We start from the raw sequence: 20,412 nt of genomic DNA on the forward strand, positions 1-20,412 counted from the left end.
TGCATCATGGCTTGTACACCACAGACACAGTGGATAGACACAGTGGATACAACGGTGACCGCACTGCATGAGTGAATCTACACATCATCACAGACATGTGTCATGCATCCATGGTGTTTCAAAGTCACAGACACACTTCTCAGACACACACACATGTGCACCATACATGTACATGAGAGCAGCACCCATCCCTCACCCCCCTCCATGTCCAAGAACAGAGACTGGCATGCATTCATGTGTGCATTCCGCATACAGCTCCCCATGTTGCATTGGAACACATGCACCATCCATGTGGTTCACACATTACTGGTCTCACATGCATGACCAAGATGTCCCTGCACACACACATCCATACAAGGCCTTTGTCACACATACAGGCAAGTATCAGACTACCAGCACACTGCAACATGCCCTGTCTCACACAGCAATGTTTGGCAACTTACCGCTCAACTCCAGATGGGTCTGCCTCCGAAGGGTCTGGGCGTGGAGCCGGGCATGTTGCTCATGCTGACCCGGCAGCCCTCTGCATCCTCTGCCTTCGCGAGGCGCCGGGCCTTGTAGAGGGTCCTGGACCTGAAGTCCTCCCAGCGCTTCCGGACGTGCTTGATGCCGCGGGTTGCCACCCCCTCCGCATTGATGGCAACCACTGCGTCCTCCCAGATCCTCTCCCGTCCTTCCTTGTTGGTGCGTGATGTTCCAAAGAGGGCATCATAATGTGCCACCACATGCTCCACCAGGACACCAACTTCCTTCTCACTGAAGCTGGTGGCCCTCTGCCTCTCTGGCTGGGGGTCACCAGTGGTCTCAGATGGTGTTTGCCCCGACATGGCGACCCCCGAGGCAGGCGTGGGTGGGCAACTGGGTTCTGGGGCTGGGCTGTGGAGCGATTGTATCCCAGTTGGGAGTCTTCTGTTCCAGCAGGGGTGGGCACAGCAACTGGACCCCTTCAGATGGCTGACGTGCAGGCACCAAATAGCAGGGCATGTGGGCAGCAGGCAGGCAGCTGCAGATGGCTGGTGGGAGCGTGCTCGGGGTTCTTGGGGGCAGGAAAATGGCCTTTTGGGCAGGAGCGTGGTCTTCCGTGTGTTTTCGCATGGCCAGCTTGATACAGAGTGATTTGGCACGTGAAAAAAGTGCATGTCAGTGTGAAATCTGAGGAAAGGCCCTTCGCATAAGCGTATAAGTGACGTTATGCGCACAGGCGTTCCCCACAACATGGGTGCATTGTGATTCAGCACCTGAGAAAACTGCATGTCACTGTGCTATTGGAGGAAAGGGCCTTAGCGCGTAAGCGTATAAGTGACGTTGCAAGTGTGGGCTGACTTAAAAGGTACGAGTATCACGCTATTTTCTTGTACGTGCTTTTTGTGGAGAGCGAGCGGGTGTTTCTTGTACTTCTTGTCGGTTCACAAGTGATTACTTCACAACGTTTCCAGTTCATACTTTCTGTTTCCGCAGACTGCGTTCTTTTCTTCTTTTGGCGGGGGTGTTGTCAACGCGCGCCTTTTCATGTTCTTCTTCAAGGCAGACGGTGAGTCGCGCACGTATTTTCCAACTGTGATTGCCCCCGTGTGTCGCGTACCCCAGGTTGCATGTAACACGCGTATGCTTATTTTTGTGTTTCTGGGTGCCACTGCATAGTGCGGGCTCATTTTTCCAAGCACATGGTCTACCAGGGGTTGCGTGCACGTGTACTTTTGTTTTTGGGGTACCTGTGCATTGCGTGACCCGTCATCTTCCCCCAGGGGTCACATACAGCCTTGCTCAAGCACTAGGGTATGGATTCCATCTAGTACCCTAACCCTTTCACCCCAATTGCCCAGGACAATTGTTTACTGCAACTCCCATACGCACAACAACATCAGTGCCATGGTTGGGAGGCGACCAAGCGTAAGGGAGGCAAAGGTGGCTGACCTGCAAAAGGTGGGCGTGGTGGGCGCGGTAGGGGACGTGGACAGGATTTGCAGGGTGCCCTTAGAGCCCCTTGTGTGGAGGACCAATTGGGGACACCTCTGCCCCCCCAATGGTTGTGGGAAACGTTGCGGACACCATCCCAGCTAAGCCTTTGTTGGACTGGCCCATTTTGTCACCTGAACTGGCACAGGATGACTCCCAGGCTGACTTCCAGGTCAGTAAGTCTAATCCACGTGTGGCGGTGAAAGTTGCTGTCACCAGGCCACGTGGATCTGGGGCAGCAATGTCATCTGCTGCCCCAAGTTGCCAGGGTGGGGAGGCTGCAGGGGCAGCTGCAGCTCAATCCACCCCAGCTCCGAGACTCCCAGCCGGGACAGTGTCAGTCCAGGTCCATCACACCGACGTTGGCCCTGCCGACATCACCCTGCAGCCAATGCCTGCACCAAGACCTATGGTCATTGTGCCTTTACAGGCTTCTAGTACCCAGTCCACCTGCGCTTCTGCCCCTACAGACCAGAGCGGCGTAAGCCACTCAGGATCCGCACCACCTTACAAGAAGAAGAAGAAGGGTGCTCTTGCACTACAGGCTGAGACCCCAGGCATGGCTACACACTCCGGCATGTCAAGGAAGCCTAGCTTCAATGACGCCGCACTTCATGCATTTGTGGCCTATGTGTCGGCACATAGCTGCGAAATGTTGGTGACTGCAGGCTGTAAGACTACGACTGCTCAACGTAGGGCCCACTGGCAGACCATCGCTGACCACATTAGTGCCCTTGGATTTGTGAGGCGCACAGCTGATGATTGCCACAAGCGGTGGAATGACCTGAAACGCAGAGCAAAGAACAAGCTGGCTTCCAATCATGCCTCTACTCTGGTGACTGGCGGTGGGTCTCCACCAGAGGACGACCAACTCACTGAACATGAGTCTGTTGCTGGGACCTTTGTCACAGAGGAACAGATCCAAGGCGTGGGAGACCTACCAGATTATGAGGCATTGTCGGGTGAGTGCCCATGCAAGTGTGTGTAATCCATGTGAATGTTTCTTGGGTGATGTGTAATGATTGAGTGCCAGGTGAGGGTGTGTACTCCTGAGTGGTATGGGTCACCCATGTGCTTCCTCCAAACCATTCACCGGCCTTGGGTTTGTGTATGACAGTATCCCTTCTGACCACAGTAGCCAATAGCGCCACATTACTGCAGTTGCCCTTGAACTGTCATCTTGCAACAACATTGTTCTGATTTTTCAGTGTTCATTCAGCCTGATTGTTTCAATCTTCCAATTTTTGCAACGCATTTTTCTGTCCTAATGCCACATATGTGACATGCTTCTGTCATAGATTACAACCCACATTGGCCCACATGTATTACCTTGTTATGGGAATGATTTGACCATTCAGGCTGATTGAGTAAGGGCCCGCTCACATTAATTTTTGGGGCCTGTTTGAATGTGGAACATGATTGTGGTTTCCTGTCATGTTGAAGTGACCAACCATTGATGCATCCATCTGCCTGCCATCACTGTATTATTGCACACTGGATGTGTTGCAGTGTGTGGCACATGCATATTTTGTCACACTATTTTGCATTTTTCATCTCATCATGTCCATCTCACATCGATGCGTGACAGTACTCATTCACTGACATATGGCTGTACTTGTCAAATGTACCATGGCTATGCTACGTGAAATCTGTGTGCTGGGATGTGTCATGTATGTGGATTGCCCATGCCACTCACAGGCTATTATGTGATGCCAGTGCTATCCAGCATGCAGCACATGTGTTGATTTTCCATCTTGGAGTCCTCAGTGTCTGCTTTTTGCCTCCCCTTCCAAATCATTGACAGTGCATGCATGCCAGGGTTATGGTAGTGTGGGACATGTGATATTCATGTACTGGATCTCTGCCTTGCCAGGCATATATGTGTGCTATGGTGTTCATGCCTGTTTCCATTTGTTGTCTTTCATGTTTTTGCAGGTGATGACGCATTTGATGCTGTTGAGGTGGAGGATATGGTGCAGACCCAGGAGGAATCTCAGCCACGACTGGGCACCAGTGGAGGATGTGGTGTGGTTGTGGATGAAAACCCTATCCTCCTGCAGACCATACTGTCCACGGGTGCCTCTGGGTGCACCTCCCCATACCCCTATGATTCAGGTGCTGAATCGGACCGTGGGACTTATGTGCTGTCGCAGGTGAGTGTTTCTGGCAGGGATGCTATTCTGTCCAACCCACCTGCACCGGGGTTAGGCCCCTCTATGGGGATGTCAGTGTTGGTAACTCCGCCTTTGGCGGTTACGGATGCAGGGTCACACTCCACAACATCTGATCGTGCTCCTGGGCCTGCAGATCAGAGGGGGAATGCAGTCCTGCAGCCTCAGGCAGTGCCAGCACAGCAAGGTGCAGATCGCCTTGCCCCAAACAGGTGTGGTGCCCGCCGACGCGGTGGCCGTACGCCACCAGGCAATACTGTATGGGAAAACTCCATGTACAGTGTAGCAGCACAACATGGAGCATCGGTTGAAATGATGGCTCAGGCAATGGAGAGGGTGGCCACTTCCATTTTCCCCCCCTGAAAGGCAGATGGAGCAACAACAGCAGGCAACAGACTCCATTTGCCAATCACACAGGGAAGACATGTTGGCATCCAACAGGGACCGACGGGCGGCACTGGAGACTCTGCGCGAAGCCATATCTGTAGAGTCACAGGGCCACAGAGAAGCCCTAAGGTTAGAACTCCATTTCCTCAGGGAGACTCTGGGTGAACTTGAGGCTTCCTGAAATTGTAGGTCAGAACAGTAGATGGAGCAGCTCACACGTTCGCTCTCAGCTGAGCTGCAGGCAACTCGTGAGGAGATCCGGACATCACGCGAGGCCATGCGTGCAGAAATGCAGGCAACCTGTGAGGTGCTGCATGGGGATCTCGGTACTATCATCCTCCAGAACGAGACCTTCCACACCTGCATGCTTGCTGCCATGGAGGACAATACCAGGGCTTTGCGTGGGCTGCCTCCCATAGCACCGCCACCTCCTGATGTAGCTGCAGATGGTGAAGAGAGCGACAGCAGTTCTCCCACATTGGCGTAGCCGTGCAGACCAGGAGCCCATGGAGGTATATTTTTTTCTGCAACATTCACGCAGGTGGGTGTTGGTGTGCACCCTGTCCTCGAACCTCCTGGGTGGCCTCCCCCCCGGTCCACACATGGCCATTTTTGATGGCCTTGTGTGGCTCCCATGGGCAACCACTGTGTATTCCAGCTGGGCACATGCAGGCTTGTCCTGTCTTTGGGTTAGATGCTTGGGTTCATGACACGCACAACCCTCCTGCTTCCCCTTTCCATGGGCTTACAAAGGGTGTGACCAAGTGACAGTGACTTACACAGTGACAGTGGGCTCCGATTAGCTGTATGGGCAGTCTGTAGTCAAAACTGTGTGGAGATCCCTAGTGGGGAATGTTGTTGTATTGAACACTGCACGGTGTATTGATATGTGTTTGTGCATCCATGTCTTCCTCTGTATTCACAGGTACCTTCTTCATGTCTTCACAAGGCTGTCTCCTTTGCAGATGCAGTTCATGTTGTATGCAGTACACTGACACATTTGCCTGACAGCAACACTCTGCAGTTGGAAGGGGTAGATGTGCGGGCTTATTCAGGTTGTAAGACATGCACTACTTTGATTTTTTAATGTCATATTTTGCCACTGTTTCATCCTGTGTTGCTGCATTGTGTTGCTGGTAAGTATTTGTTCATGTGTGCTGTTTGTTATTGATTACATGGAGCATATTGTCTGTGGCCTGTTTCCATGTGGGACAGAGCACTTTGTGACACTTATGTCATGTGTTGTGCATTCATTTGGTTGCTTTCACATTGCATGACATGCCATGGTGTGTTGGGTAGCTGAGATGGGGAGGTATTTGGTGACATGGTACTAGTTTCATGTTGTATTTTGCAAGGGGGTAGTCATTCATGCAGCATAAATGTGTGTCTTTTTGTGACACAGCATTGGTTGTCTTCCAGGTGACCAATCTCAGGCTGGTATGGTTGTGACAGTTGACTGTCCCTTATGTCCTCATCATTGATTGTCAGCTGGTATGTGCCAATGCTTTGTGCACTCCACAGGGGTGTGATTTTGGGTGAAGTAATTAGCCACCAGCTGCGTACGGGCTGCCTCAGCAAGTGCCCTTTCTCCTCCCATGAGCAGCGGCCGTGCATGTGGTTGGGGATGTGGGGGCACCACCATATTCACCGGCAGGCCCCGGCGGGTTGCAAGTTGTGCAGGACACATGCTGCCACTATGATCCTGCACACTACTGGGGATGCGTATAGAAGCTGCCCACCAGAGCGGTCAAGGGAGCGAGAGCGTGACTTGAGCACTCCGAATGTGCGCTCCACTATGCCCCGGGTTGCAATATGGGCTGTGTTGTGTCTTACCTCGGGTGGTGTAGTGGGGTTCCGAAATGGCGTCATCATGTGGGTGCTCAGAGGGTAGGCACTATCCCCTGGGGAGGTGATGATGGGTATCGTTAGTGGGGTTGTGACATTACTCAGTATCTGACATGCATGCATGTGCAGAGGCATTTATACTCACCAAGCAGCCATGAATCGCCATGCCGCACAGCTTCTAGGTCCCGGTTTAGGGGTGACATTCTGAAAATGAAACTATCATGGTTGAACCCTGGATAGTTGGAAAATACTGAGGTGATGATTCCCTTGGCATCACATACTACCTGCACGTTGATGGAATGCCAGTGCTTGCGGTTTCTATAGATGTGCTCAGTTGCCCTCGGAGGACGTAGAGCCACATGGGAGCAATCAGTGGCACCTAGCACTTTGGGGAAAAGTCCTGGACGGCAGCCTGCCTTTCTGCAGGTGTTCTGGGCATGTATATGTGCCTGCAGACTGAAGAGCGTGCAGTCATGATGGCCAACACCTGGTGTAGGCAGCGTGACTGCGTGGCCTGTGACACCCTCCCCCACACTATGACACTTGTCCACTGAAATGAACCAGTGGCCAACAAGTGCAGTACATTGAGCACCTTTTCCAAGGGGCTCAGTGCTTGGGAGCACAGGGTGGGTGATGTGAGGTCATCCTCCCACTCACTCACCAGGTCGAGTATTATGTGTGGTGGGAACCTGTACCTCCCATACACCTGGTCATCAGGCATCCCAAAAAGGCTGGTCCTGGGTGTAAAAATTCTGGCCCTGGCTATCCTCCCCCTCCGGCGGTGTCCCACGACCACTGCTGCAAGGAAAGGTATATTCATCGTAGCGTCTTAGCTTGTTTGTTGTTTGCGTGCAGTTTTAAGCTGCGCGGGGCCGCGAACGCCTGCTTCCTGCTGGCGTACGTGTTTCCGGATTAGCGCGTCTTTTTTGGCGCACGCGTTTCCCCTGTTCGATTTCATGAATACGTGCTGTAGGCGCGCGTGTGGGCATTCCGCGCATTTACCTCCTGTACTTCCTCCGTAACGCCCACATTTTCACGCGTTGTTCCCCATTCCCCGTGTTACGCCCCGTGTTCCGCCCACTTTTGTTGTGTGCGCTGCGCTATGTGTGCTTTCGCTGTGCGCGTAGCACACGCCGTTTGATGATATGTGCACCCGCGTGCGCCAAGCAGGATTTTAGCACACATCCCAGGATTTATACGCGCACGGACTTCCATGAATCAATGTGAGCGGCTTTCGCACCCTTGAGCTGCGATTTTGCACTTGCGCTGCGATTCGCACACTTTCGCACGCTTGCGCTGCGATTTTCAGCGCACATTAATTCCATGAATCGGCCTGTTAACCGTGTGTACTGGTGTCCGGAATCTCTCCACAAGAAAGACATGACTGACAGTGATGTGTGTTGGGGTTGTGATCAAGAGGTTGGATCCCTGGAACACATGTTGTGGAGCTGTGTGAGAGTCAGAGGGTTTGGGAGCGATGTTTGCAATGTGTGTGACAAGATTACTGGTGGTGAGTGTGTGCTGGATTTCAAGACTGTGAGTCTAGGTGATGATACATGGCTTTCTGATCTTGGTTTTGCTCTCAAAAAATGTTTCTTTCGCTCTACCATTGTGGCGAAGAGGTACATTTTACGTGGATGGAAACGTCGGATCCCCCCATCTTTTGAGGACTGGGTCCAGGAGATGCACTGTCTTTCAAGAACAGAAAAAATGATTTACAAGTTGAAATGTAAGCTGTCATTGTAAGGAAACATTTGGGATGTGTTCAATGACAAGCAGGATGAGATAATTATTACATTTTATATTTTCCTTTTTATTTTTTTCTATCCTTTCTGGATTCATTGTTATACTAAATGGTTTATCTTTTCATGTATGTAAATTTGTAAATAAATAATATATATATATATATATATATATATATATATATATATATATATATATATATATATATATATATATATATCTTCTTACTGCCTTTCCCTTCACATTCCATTCCAGATCCCTAGACACGTTCCAACTTCTATTACAGGATTCTACAATTACTCTTTATACAAACTATGTGCATCTAACACTACCCAACGCATCTCTGCCAGGTGTGCTTCATGGAAGGCACAGGCCAGAGTAGTTGAGGGAGCTAAGTGATCTGCAGTTAACTGGCCCATGGGTGTTCATGATGCTTAGCTGACAAGTGGTATTTCTGTTACAATGATCATAAGGCTGATGTTACCATCATACTGAACAGGGCCTACAAGCCTGTTTGTCAACTTGTAGGGACAGTGAATTAATTGGAATTTATAAAGCACAGCTTAAACCCGAAGACATCTTGGTACTACAAAAGATACACTATGAGGGACCCTTAAAGACAAAAAACAAAGGGAAAAAAATAAAATATTATCAATCACCAGAAAGAAAAATAAACGTTATTAGAGCCTTGCTAAATGCCAAATGGTCAGAAATGGCACACAGGGTGTATGGCAGAGAATTACACAGAGTGGAAGCGGTGACCGAGTAGGCAATTCCTCCCACTGTGGATCAAATAAAACAGGGCACAGATAGTAATAGCTGATTACCCAAGCACATATTCGACAAGTTTGTCACAAAGGCAGAGTGCCCCAGTGGCATGGAAGGCCCATTAGACCATACACAGTGACTTAAAGGAAATGTTATCGTCCACAGAGAGTAAGTGTAGATTCCGCAGCACTGAGGACACATGGGCAAATTTGGGCAAGACCACCGCCAGAAGAGTGGCAGAATTCTACAGTACTTGCAAATGCTGGATCAGAAATTTGACTGGGCAAGACGCGTAGAATTGCAATAATCCAGAGTCCCTGAAACGGTTGCGGATACTACAGTGATATGGATATGGCTCAGAATGAATTGGATCACCTTTCTCAGGACTCGTAGCTTGAGATGGCCTGACCCGCACCGCGCAATAACCTGCAGTAGTACATAAAGGGAGGAGGCCATCTCGAAGGATCCGAGAGTAAAGGAGGGAAAGAAAGTGTTTGTGTTCAGCTAGTGAGGAATGATCGAAACCACCCAAGGGCAGAGCCCCTGATGCAGATTTTTTCAAGACGGTGACACAGAATGCTGTTTAATTGAGCCAAATGCTTCAGAGAGATCTAACAAAGAAAGCAAGCCAGGTCTTCCCTGGTTAACGGTCATAGTCAGATATCTATGATGGAAAATAATACAGATTCTGTGCCCATTCCAGGTCGAAACCATGACTGGAATGGATCCAGAATGTTGGTGTATTCGAGGAAATCGCAAAGCTGGGTCATCACAATCGCTTCCAGTACCTTCCTTAGAACAATAAGAAAGGAAATAGGCCTTTGGCTGTCAGGGGTTCCTGGATCCAGTTTTGGGTTCTTCAAAATAGGGGAGACAATGGCATACTTCAGGTCTGAGGGAATAGATCCTGTAGCCAGCAAGTGATTCAGGGCAACAGTGTATGGGTGTGAGTACCCATTGGCGTTGGGTACGTGACAGTACCATTTTCCCAACAGATCAGGGGTGTGTGCCAGCATACTGTTCTGTCTGTTCAGCAGGCTACATGATTGGTGCATCTGTGGAGTATGATTGTTGTGTCCCAATGTTCAAGGGGCATGGCATCCAGCTGTTGTCAAGCTAGTGTTGTGGCAGAATTACATGAGAGTGTATGTGGTCAATGTAGGTGGTCTGGGGATTTATCATGAACCGCTGTAAGCAGGAGGGTTCAATGGATGTTATTTCAGACATGTCAACTTTCATCCAACTCCTAGTATCAGTACTGTGCACTGTATCAGTATATGTGGACGTTGGGTTGATGTGTGTTTGGGGTGCTTCATTGTGATATGGCATCTTGTTGGGTCAAGTTCTGTGTGGGTGAGAAGTGGGTGTAGAGTGATGCGGATTGGGGTGCAGTTTAGTGGGGCTAATGGGACAAGGGCAGACTTATGGATGCTCCCTTAGGTTAGGGGGTTGGGGGACAGATCAGTGGGGTACTAGGATGTGGGCAGACTTGTGGGCGCAGCCGTAGGTTTGGGGGTTGGGACACAGATCAGTGCGGGTACTGAGGTGAAGGCAGACTTGTGGGCACTGACTTAGGTTTGGGGGTTGGGGCACAGATTAGTACGGGTACGGGGACGTGGGCGGATTTGTGGGTGCTGCCTTAGGTTAGGGCGTTGGGGTACAGATCAGTGAGGGTACAGGGATGACTGCGGAATTGTGGGTGCTGCCTTAGTTTAGGGGGCTGGGGTGCAGATCAGTGGGGATACTCGGACGAGGACGGACTTGTGGGTGCTTCCTTCAGTTAGGGGGCCAAGGCACAGTTTAGTGGAGGTATGTGGGTGCTGGCTTAAATTAGGCAGGTGAGGCAATGTTTAGTGGAAGTAAGTGGGTGCTGCCTTAAATTAGGGGCTGAGGTGAAGTTTAGTGGAGGTACGGGGTTGCTGCCTTGATTTAGGAGGACGGGACATAGTTTAGTGGGGGTGCTGGGACAGGGACTTGCTGGTCACAGTATTGGAGTGGGAGTAATGCTGATTGCTAGTAAATAATCCTTGATTACCTTTTTCCATGGGTCCGGCGCAAAGGTTTTTCGACACTTCTATGTTCTATTTATGATGGGTCCGTGTTGGGGGCGTTCGGGTGTTACTCATTATTCTTTACTCTGCAGGTTTCTGTGCGCATTTAATTCCATGAATCTTTGCTATTCTTTTCATCCATCAAATGTTCATTCGACCACTAACTACAGAGCGCAGACATATCGCTTTTTGTGTAAATTAGGCCCCATGACTCGAAAGTGAAACAAGAGACGGGCAAAAGAGCGGAAGTGATCGAAGTGCGACGTCGAAGAAGGAAGAGTAGATGAATAGCGGCATTATAAATAGAGCGAAGTGGTGTAAGATGGGAAGTAGGAAGACCGACTAACATTGCAGAACAATAGTCAATGAAGGAAAACATAAGTGAGACAATAAAGAGTTTAGTGGCAGAGAAGAATGGAAAAGGGTGAGCGCGACGAAGATTGGATAGTTCTACACAGTATTGAAATCACTTAAATTTGAAGTTCTTTTTTTTTTAATTTATACACCCCATACTCTGAAGTTGACTGCATTTGATTGGTTTCGTAAAACAGAGGGAAGGTGGCCTGCACTGGATGTAAAAGAAACACAGATATGACAGAATATGTTTGATGGATTGCAGCCTAAACGGATTGGGACAGTTGGCTTCTGGCTTCTGAAAGAATACCAATGTGAAATAAATAAAATGTCTTTTTAATCGTTAACATTTGACTGAGGTGTGGGTTTCAATGGACACTAAGTTAAATACTGTAGTGGGCCAAGAGGTTTACTTTACCTCAGTGATGTCTTATACGTCACTGGAAGCTTGGTAGTCTTTTGCAAGTGCATGGCTGAAGCCTGTCCATCACGTTGAGCTAATGTGAAAGCTCTATCACAGTGAATCATTAAAACGTATCTACCACTTTAAGTTGTTAAATCATGTACATTTTTAACATTGTCCACTTTGCAATGGAGAAGTGTAATTAAATCTACAGATTTGTTTTGTCTCCTTGTCAGGAATTGCTTTTAGAAACCATAACGTTGTGATAGGACTGGGTTACATCCTACTGGTTAGACGTCCGAATATCTAATGTACTCCATTATCAATCACTCTCGGCCATTCCTGGCCTACTTGCCCTCATGGCCTATGCGATATAAACCCAAAGAGGCAGAAGTTCCAAAGTTGTATTGGTGCAAGTGAAGAGATGTGTGAGCAAAAATAGAAGTTGTACTCGATGCACTCATTCAACTGCCCTCTTTTCCCCATTCGCACAATTATCAAGTAAGGTGAATTTTCTGTTCATTTTTAAAATGCCTCCACCACCCGTATTTACAAATAGGATTCACTTCAAAATACTAACAAAACAAAGACATCCCCCAGCCCCTGATTGAAACTGGTGCAGGGGATGCACATCGTATGGCACTGCCATTCCTGACCATGTCATTCATTTTTGTGCATGTTGAACAGAACCAGTATGAACTACTACTGTCCCCCATGCACAAGGGTGAACTGCTTATTTTGTTTTGTTTACATTTGTTTGCATTTCACAGTGACAGGTCCTTAAAGGGTGACAGCACCCATGCGGGGAGTCAGTCATACTTTAGTATCAGGAGCTCACTCATGATAGGTATGCACAATTTTGGACCTCATTACGAGTATGGCGGTGTGGGAAAAAAAGTGTCAGAAAAAACGGAATTACCACCACTTTTCCCACTCCACCATAGTATAAGCATCATACTGGAGGTAAATCCTCCCACTTTCCGTCAAAATAAATCAGCAAAATCGGTGGAATTACCACAGCAATAATTTCACTGACGGTAATTCCACCGGCATCCCCCATGGAGCCCTATGGACTCCAAATTAATGGGTACTAACCCCATCACTTGTAATCCATTGGTAAATCTGCCAGTCCAAGAGGCGGTAACAGTAATTCAATTGGATGGTATTCTGGTGGATTTACTAGCGGAATACCACCCAACTCGTAATGAGGCCCATTAATGTGCTGCTGTCCAACCCCATTAAAATGTGCAAGTCGCCTTTGATAATAAGCTGACCTCAGCATTTCTCAAACAAGTACAATTTAAAAACGCAAATCCTTCTCGCTTTTCCGTTTGCACTTATTTTCGAGAATCAGCCACAGCGTGAATATATTTTTAAACTGCGTTCTTGCTTATTTGGCCATGTAAAACTAACCTGATGAGAAATATGCACCAAGAAATACACGCTAAAAGAAAATTACCTGAACGTTCTTCATCGTAGTCTTTCGTGTAGATAATATGTAGCATAGATGTTAAATCTGAACTTATGCTTGAACTTTAAATGGGAGAAGGAAAATAAGAGCTTAGTTTTCAGATTTTCGATGACAGTGTTACAAGTATACAAATGAGTGCAATGATTAGGGAATACAGATTTATTTACTAAACCACCTAATTATAGGTAGCCACAGTGAAGATACTGCTGATGCTGTGACCTATTTGATGATATTTTATGCCCTTTCGGTGATGGTGCAAAATGGCAAATGAGTGCAATGCATACACAGTATTTCACCTTAACTAGACAGAAAAAGGGCCGCATATGTACGATATTTAAAGCATAGATATATGATCAACGTTGTGAGAAGGGGTTAAAGATTATTTGGAAACAACTTTTTTTTAGCATATTATTTTAATGCACAGGCGCATCAGTCACCCTGGGTTGTTCAATGATCTTGTTGGAGGTTAGAGAATCACACACTCATGTTTGCTGTTATATTGTGTGCCATACAAAAGAATACCCGGACTGACAGAATCTAGGAATACAATGACACCCAGATTTTTCTCTCTTTCGCTTCTTCTGGACCATATGGACTCCTTTTGTAAAAATTGTAAAACAATTAAAACAAATTAAAACAAAAAAAAAATGCATTTTTTCAAAAATGTGACTGAAAGTTAGCTCAGTACAGATGCATATGACTAATGTGTAACACAGGGTTCAGAATGTAAATGAATAGTAGAATAATAGGTTTTAAAAAAAATGTTTATTTATTGGAAGAAGTTACAGCACACACACAGGAAAGAGTACATATCATCGAATTTACAATAGTCATATTTATTATATAACATAACATACATATTGAGGCAGGAATGCAGCAATTGAATATAAGACAGGAGCAGAACGATGAAACACACGCCGGAGTGCGTCTATGAGACTCCGGGAGAGCCAACACTAGACATGTCTTCAGATTGGTTCATGAGCTAACTATTAAATGCTGACAACACGTTTCTGGGGCGGGAGTGTGCTGGGAGCATAGTTAAATATTCTTCTTCGCAGGTGCGCGACCAGTTAAGTGCTCCCAGCCATTTCTGAAAGGTTGGGGCGGGGGGACTTTTCCAGCATTGGAGAACGCACTTTTTTGGCTACCATGCAGCCAATGTCAAGACATTTAGCCTGCTTTCTAGTATCATTGGTTTCCCAAACTCCAAACAAGACCCCCAACGGGATTGGGTCCATTGCCACTCCACTGATGTCAGTGAGGGTCTTGTGGGATGTTTTTATCCACGCATCCAAGCCCTACCTAAAAACTGTGCTTACTGACATGGAAAACATCATGATGGCCAGAGATTCCCAGAAAATGCACAGGGAAATGCATGAAGAATAGGCTGCCACTCATTTTTCCGATGTTATGGGCACAGAAGGGCACTGCCTAAAACCACCATTGGACTACCCACACAGTAGTCTGAAACCATTGGGAATGGCAATGCTGATTGCCAAAAGCAACCTAGAATTGTGGGGAATTCATTTTCTTAAATCCCAAAAATGGGTGCAGTACCAGTACTCACCACTATCAGAAAGCCGGCGTTTTAAAACAACACCAGACTTTGTGTAAAACTAAATAAATGAAGGCAGGCCAAAGAAAGACTTACTGAGAGGTGGATCCAATGTAAAGTTATATTCTGAAGTGACTTGAAGGTTTATACAAGACTGGCTGAGCTGTGGATTTCAGCAGTTTAAGTAAATTTGGACTGAAATACACTAAAAATCTAAATGTTTAAAAGAAATGAGTGACCTACTTTTGAGTGTCACATAGGTTGCAATTGTTTAAATGTCATAGTTTTGAACTTAGAATCAGCATTCTAGCTGCATATGTAAAAAAATGTCTTGACTTAAACTGGGGAACAAAAGTGACATTTTATCTGAAACCTGGTTTAAGGAACTGAATTCTGCCCACCAGCTACCCCCGACAGGAGATGAGACTTGCACAACAGCTGTGTTCCCAGGCCTAGCTGCCTTTTTGCTGCTCCCACCAAAAGGGATCTGACACTTCTCTGATTGAATTACCTGGGCTCTGCAGGAAATTGAACAAAGCCCTGTCCTGACTCAGGCAAATGTTTTATGGAAGTGGCCATAAATGGCTTCCTCTTGAACAATGGTCCTTCCAGGGCCCAGGCAGATGGTTTATTGCAGGGGTAATAAAAATGGCTTCCTCTTGGCCGAAACTGGGAGAGGGAGAAACTGGAGACAGAGGCTGAGCTTGAAGAAAGTGGAAAGACTGGTTTCTGTACCATGTGACCTGAAAAGACACACCCCTGTAGCCAGAATATGGTTTTAGAAAAAGATGAATAACTCATAGTACGGACTTGTCATAATTATTTAAATGATACCATAATTCTTGTGATTTTTCTGCCCACATTTTAAGAGGTTTTTAGAACCGGTGGCATGATCTGGGGGCAAACTAGCAGTTAAGAGGGTATTACTTAAAATGTATGCATGTTAAAAGTCTGATACTTCATCAATTAATGCCTGCATGCCTTGCACACATGTGTATACATTTGAGTAAGAATCTGATATTGGTAACCTGACCAAAAAGTGAAATATGTTGCCATTTCTGAATGCAAGCTCCCAGGAAGAGCAGATTTGGACAGGGTATACCTCCTGTGATATGTGATGGGTGCATGTAATTTTAAACAAATGTGTACCTGTGCAAATATGTCTTTTGGGTCAAAATATAGATTGTGTGTAATTTGACAGGGGTGGGTTCTCTGTATCATAAACAGACCTCATCATGATGACACTTCATTTCATTCCCCCAATCAAGGGGAAGAGGATGAAGTGGCCAATGACAAGTGGAGAGGGGTAGAGCCTAGTGATGCTGCACACACACCAATTTTCAAAACACATAAAAGCAGACAGTCAGGGCAGATAGGGACATTCAATTCCATTTGCTGCAACGCGCTCTGCCGGACCATACCACATTCAGAGATCCAGACTTCAAATCCATCAATCTCCAGAATCCAGAGAGGCTAGACCAGAGAGAGCAGAGCTGACCCAGACCACTGTTAGCAGAACCAGAGAGCTGACCCAGATCACTGTGAAGTGCAGAGACCAGACCAGAGTCCAGTCTAAAACCTGACCAGATCCGTGGCGAGGCCCATTTAATTCAAGAATATAGTGTGAGTACCCAGCAGAACTGTGCAGAACCAATCTCTTAGTTAAAATAATCTAATCCAAGCTATTTTAATCTAAGTAGAACTGCCTAAAAGCTGTCACCTGTCATTTTCTAGTTGCTAGCTGTCACTTGTCACTTTGAATTTTAACATTCCAAATCCGAAAAACTACCTTTATTTAATCGCTCATATCTCCGTGACCGTTTGTCCTAGAGACTTGCAGTAACTTTCATCTGAAAGCTTAGAATCTTAGCTTTCCTACGAACTTAGAACCGCATTCCCCGATACTTTTGCCGCAATCGCGAAAAACGCCAGCACATATAAAAGCATTTTGGGCCTGTGTTTCCAACTTCTGGAGTCTAAGCTTGCTGGGGTGAACTGAATTACATTTGATTGCATTTCTGAGAACTGTGTGTTTTCCTTCCATTTCCTTGCATTGCATAAAGGGGGGAGGGGATTGCCAGAGAAAAGTGATTACATTGTTTTGTTGAAATCATATTGAGTATTTTCTGTATTGCATTTTCATTCAACATTACATCCATCTGAATTTATATAAAGCATTCTCTACCACCTTATTCTTCTGTTCCTATTCACAAGTGTGCTAGTGCCAGACTATCCATTATTGATTACTGCTCAGATTCAGTGTGATATTCAATTATTAATTTATTATAAAGTGTGATATATATATGTATTGTTTAAATTATCAAATAAACCTTTTAAACTTGCAAAACAGAACTACTTCTTGGCTCAGCGGGGTCAGGAGGATTCCAAGAGAGGGTTGTTATATAGGGGTAGTCATCCAGAACGCATGAACTGGACATAAGACATATCAATAAGGGTTTCCATTCAGTATCCCAGACTAGGCATTGACTTAGCTGTAGTGTTGAATTGAATCCTCTTACAGTCCCCAGTATCGTCTCCCAGAAGACCGACAACTTGTGGCATAACCAGAACATGTGTAGGTGGTCTGCACCCTCCTCCTTACAACGGGCACATGTGTGTGTGTGTCGGTACCCGCAAATTTGGAAAGTCTGCGGGGTGTATAATATAGTCTGTTAAGCAATTTAAACTGGATGAGCCGGTAGTGGAAATTGAGAGATACTCGTTTGGTATGGGAACACATCTTTTGCCATTGGTGGTCGGAAATCTCCACATTCAGTTTGTCTGCCCATTCGGATCATGCGCGGGGGGGGGAAGGAGGGGATTCTGGGCAAACAGAAGTTTGTAGAGGGAAGAAACCACACAACGGGTGCCACTGTAGTTGTCGATAAAAGCAACCTCGGGAGAATCAGGAGGTTTGTTAGGAAAGGTATGCCACATGTCTCGGAACGAGGCACAGAGTCTGTAGTACTGCAACATTTCAAGTGCGGAACCCGTGTGACCCTGCTTCCAAGTCTGATGGTCAATGAACCTCCCGTTAGGGAAAAAATCAGTAAGTGCCAGGTATCCCAAGGCTTCCCATTTGATGGCCAGGGCCAGATCATGTGTGGGTTCCAGCCCGGGAAATCTCCAAGCTGGGAGCCATTTGTAGTAGGCGTGCGTGTCGGCAGACGTGGCAAGTATGCGGTTCCAAGCCAGTAGTGTGGTTGCCACCGGGTCAAAGGGGGAGTCTGGTGAGAGCCCACGCTGGACCACTAGGGACATGATGTTGGTCCCAGCTGCAGCCAATGTTTCCAGCTTGACATGCGGGCAAGTAAAAGAACTTGGGTACCAGTATGTAGTGTATTGGGCCTGCGCAGCCACCCTGTATAGAAAAAGACCGGGCGCTGTGAGCCCACCCCATTCGTATCGGAGCGTCATGTCCCGCCATTTCTTGTGGACCGTGCCCGAGTGCCATAGGAACTGCGCAAAGGTTTTATGTATGTTCGTGAAGTAGAGTTTCCCGGGCCAAATGGGGACATTGCAGAATATGTATAGCAGTTTAGGGACCAGGATAATTTTAATAAGGGAGAGCTTCCCAGCAAGTGACAGCGGGAGGGAGTGCCATCTGACCATCTTGGACTCAGAGAATTGCGCAGCCGCCCCATAGTTGTCCGCCAGCAGCGTGGGCCCTGACAAGAACACCTGGACCCCCAAGTATCGAACACCGCAGGGGGAGCAGCAGAGTGGGTATTCAGGGGCCGGCTGTGGAGTGCCAGAGGTAAATGGAAAATTGTTGGACTTATAATAGTTGATTGTAAATCCTTAGCAGGTGCCAATGCGCGTGATGTCACGGAGGATAGGGTCCAGGTGAGTAGTGGGATCTCTAACATATAGTAATAGATCATCAGCGTACATGGATATTATTTCAAGGGAGCTGATTAATCGGATCCCTCTGTGAGTGTGTCTATCTCTAATGTGGTCTGCCATGGGATCTATGACCAGTGCGAAGAGAATCGGGGAGAACGGGCAGCCTTGGTGGGTGCCCCTGAAGAGAATGAACAGTGCAGAAGTCAGAGAGTTAACCTGCACCCTGGCCTTCGGATTTGTGTACAATATTTTAAAGTATCGAATCATATTGGGGCCAGTAGCCATGGTGTCCAGAACCAACCACATATATTTCCATGATACCATGTCGAATGCCTTCTGGGCATCAAGTGCAATGGCGATAGCATTGGCGCCCCGGTCAATTCTGGCCATAACATTGAAAAGTAGCCGGATGTTTTGGGAGGTAGATCTCCCTGGCACAAACCCCGACTGGTCCTCATGTACTAAGTGTGTCATGATAGGGAGGGAGCGGTTGGCGATCACCTTAGCGAAAATCTTTGTATCGATGTTCATTAAGGACAGGGGTCTATAAGAGCCGCACTCATCAATAGGCTTGCCAGGCTAGTGCAGGACCATGATGAAAGATTCACGCAGTGAGTGGGGGAGGATGGCAAGACAGAGTGATTCCTCCCAGACCTCCAAGAGTCAGGGGGCAAGGATGGCAACATGTTCCTGGTAAAACTCGGGGGTAAGCCCGTCCGGCCCAGGGGCCCTGCCCTTGGGAAAATTGGAGATTACTTCCACCACCTCTTCAAGCGAGATCATTGTGTTGAGTTGATCCCTGGTGGACTCGGAGATAAGCGTCATGGGGATCTGGGCAAGGATGTCCCTCATATGTTGCTCACTATGTTCTAGGCGCACTGCATAGAGGTCCGTGTAGAACTCATTGAAGATATCTAGAATCTGCTGGTCCGACCATTGAGGCATTCCCCCTGCATCTTTGATGGATAGAATTTGGGACTGGCACTGTTCCCCCCTAGTTAACCTGGTGAGTGTTTTCCCGGGTCTGTCCCCCTCCCCATATTGCGCATCACCAGCGGCTGGCTGAAATAGCGCACCTCTCTGGTGGCATGCGAATCAAAGACCACGAGTTCCTCATTGATTTATGCTAGCGTGGTGGGATTGGATGCTGTGGCGCATTTCTGTTGTAGGTCACGGAGCCTGGCCTCGGAGCGAATAAGATCGTTTCTAATGGTTTTCAGTACACCCGCCTCCCTGGAGATAGATATCCCTCTGATATATACTTTAAATGCTTCCCACCTGACGCTGGCTGTAGTGGACTGTAGGGAGTTGCATTCGGAATAAGTAGTGATTTCAGACAGTATGTCGGCCTTAAATACTATGGCCCTCATTACGACCCTGGCGGAAATCGAAAAACGATGGCGGAAATGCAACACCGCCATCGAATACCGCTCGGTGCGATTATGACCCGTCACCGTAAAGTACGATGCCATCAGCGACACCGTAGTGAACGCCAACGCAAACTGCACCAAGTACGCACACGCGCGCCATGCAAAACCGTAATTACCACCATGGCGCAACGGTACGCGAATGCTGACCCTAGCGGACATTCACTTAACGCCATCAAGCATGGCGGAAAGTACCATTCCGCCATGGTGAGAATTACGGCATCGCGAACCAACCGTAAATAGCCCTACTGAGTGCCTGTACACCACTCCCTGCCCACATTGCACAACACCTCGTAGGTGCAATGAAGTTACACAATGCAACCAGTGAAATGCACAAGTCACCCATGCATGCCAACGAACAAATGAATGTAGGGGCTCCAAGTGCCTTGTGAGTGGCCATCCATATTTGGCATGGCACCATTGCCGTACTGATGC

The sequence above is a fragment of the Ambystoma mexicanum genome, chromosome 11 (genome assembly GCF_040938575.1).
Source record: "Ambystoma mexicanum isolate Mex_15411 chromosome 11, UKY_AmexF1_1, whole genome shotgun sequence".
NCBI lineage: Eukaryota > Metazoa > Chordata > Amphibia > Caudata > Ambystomatidae > Ambystoma > Ambystoma mexicanum.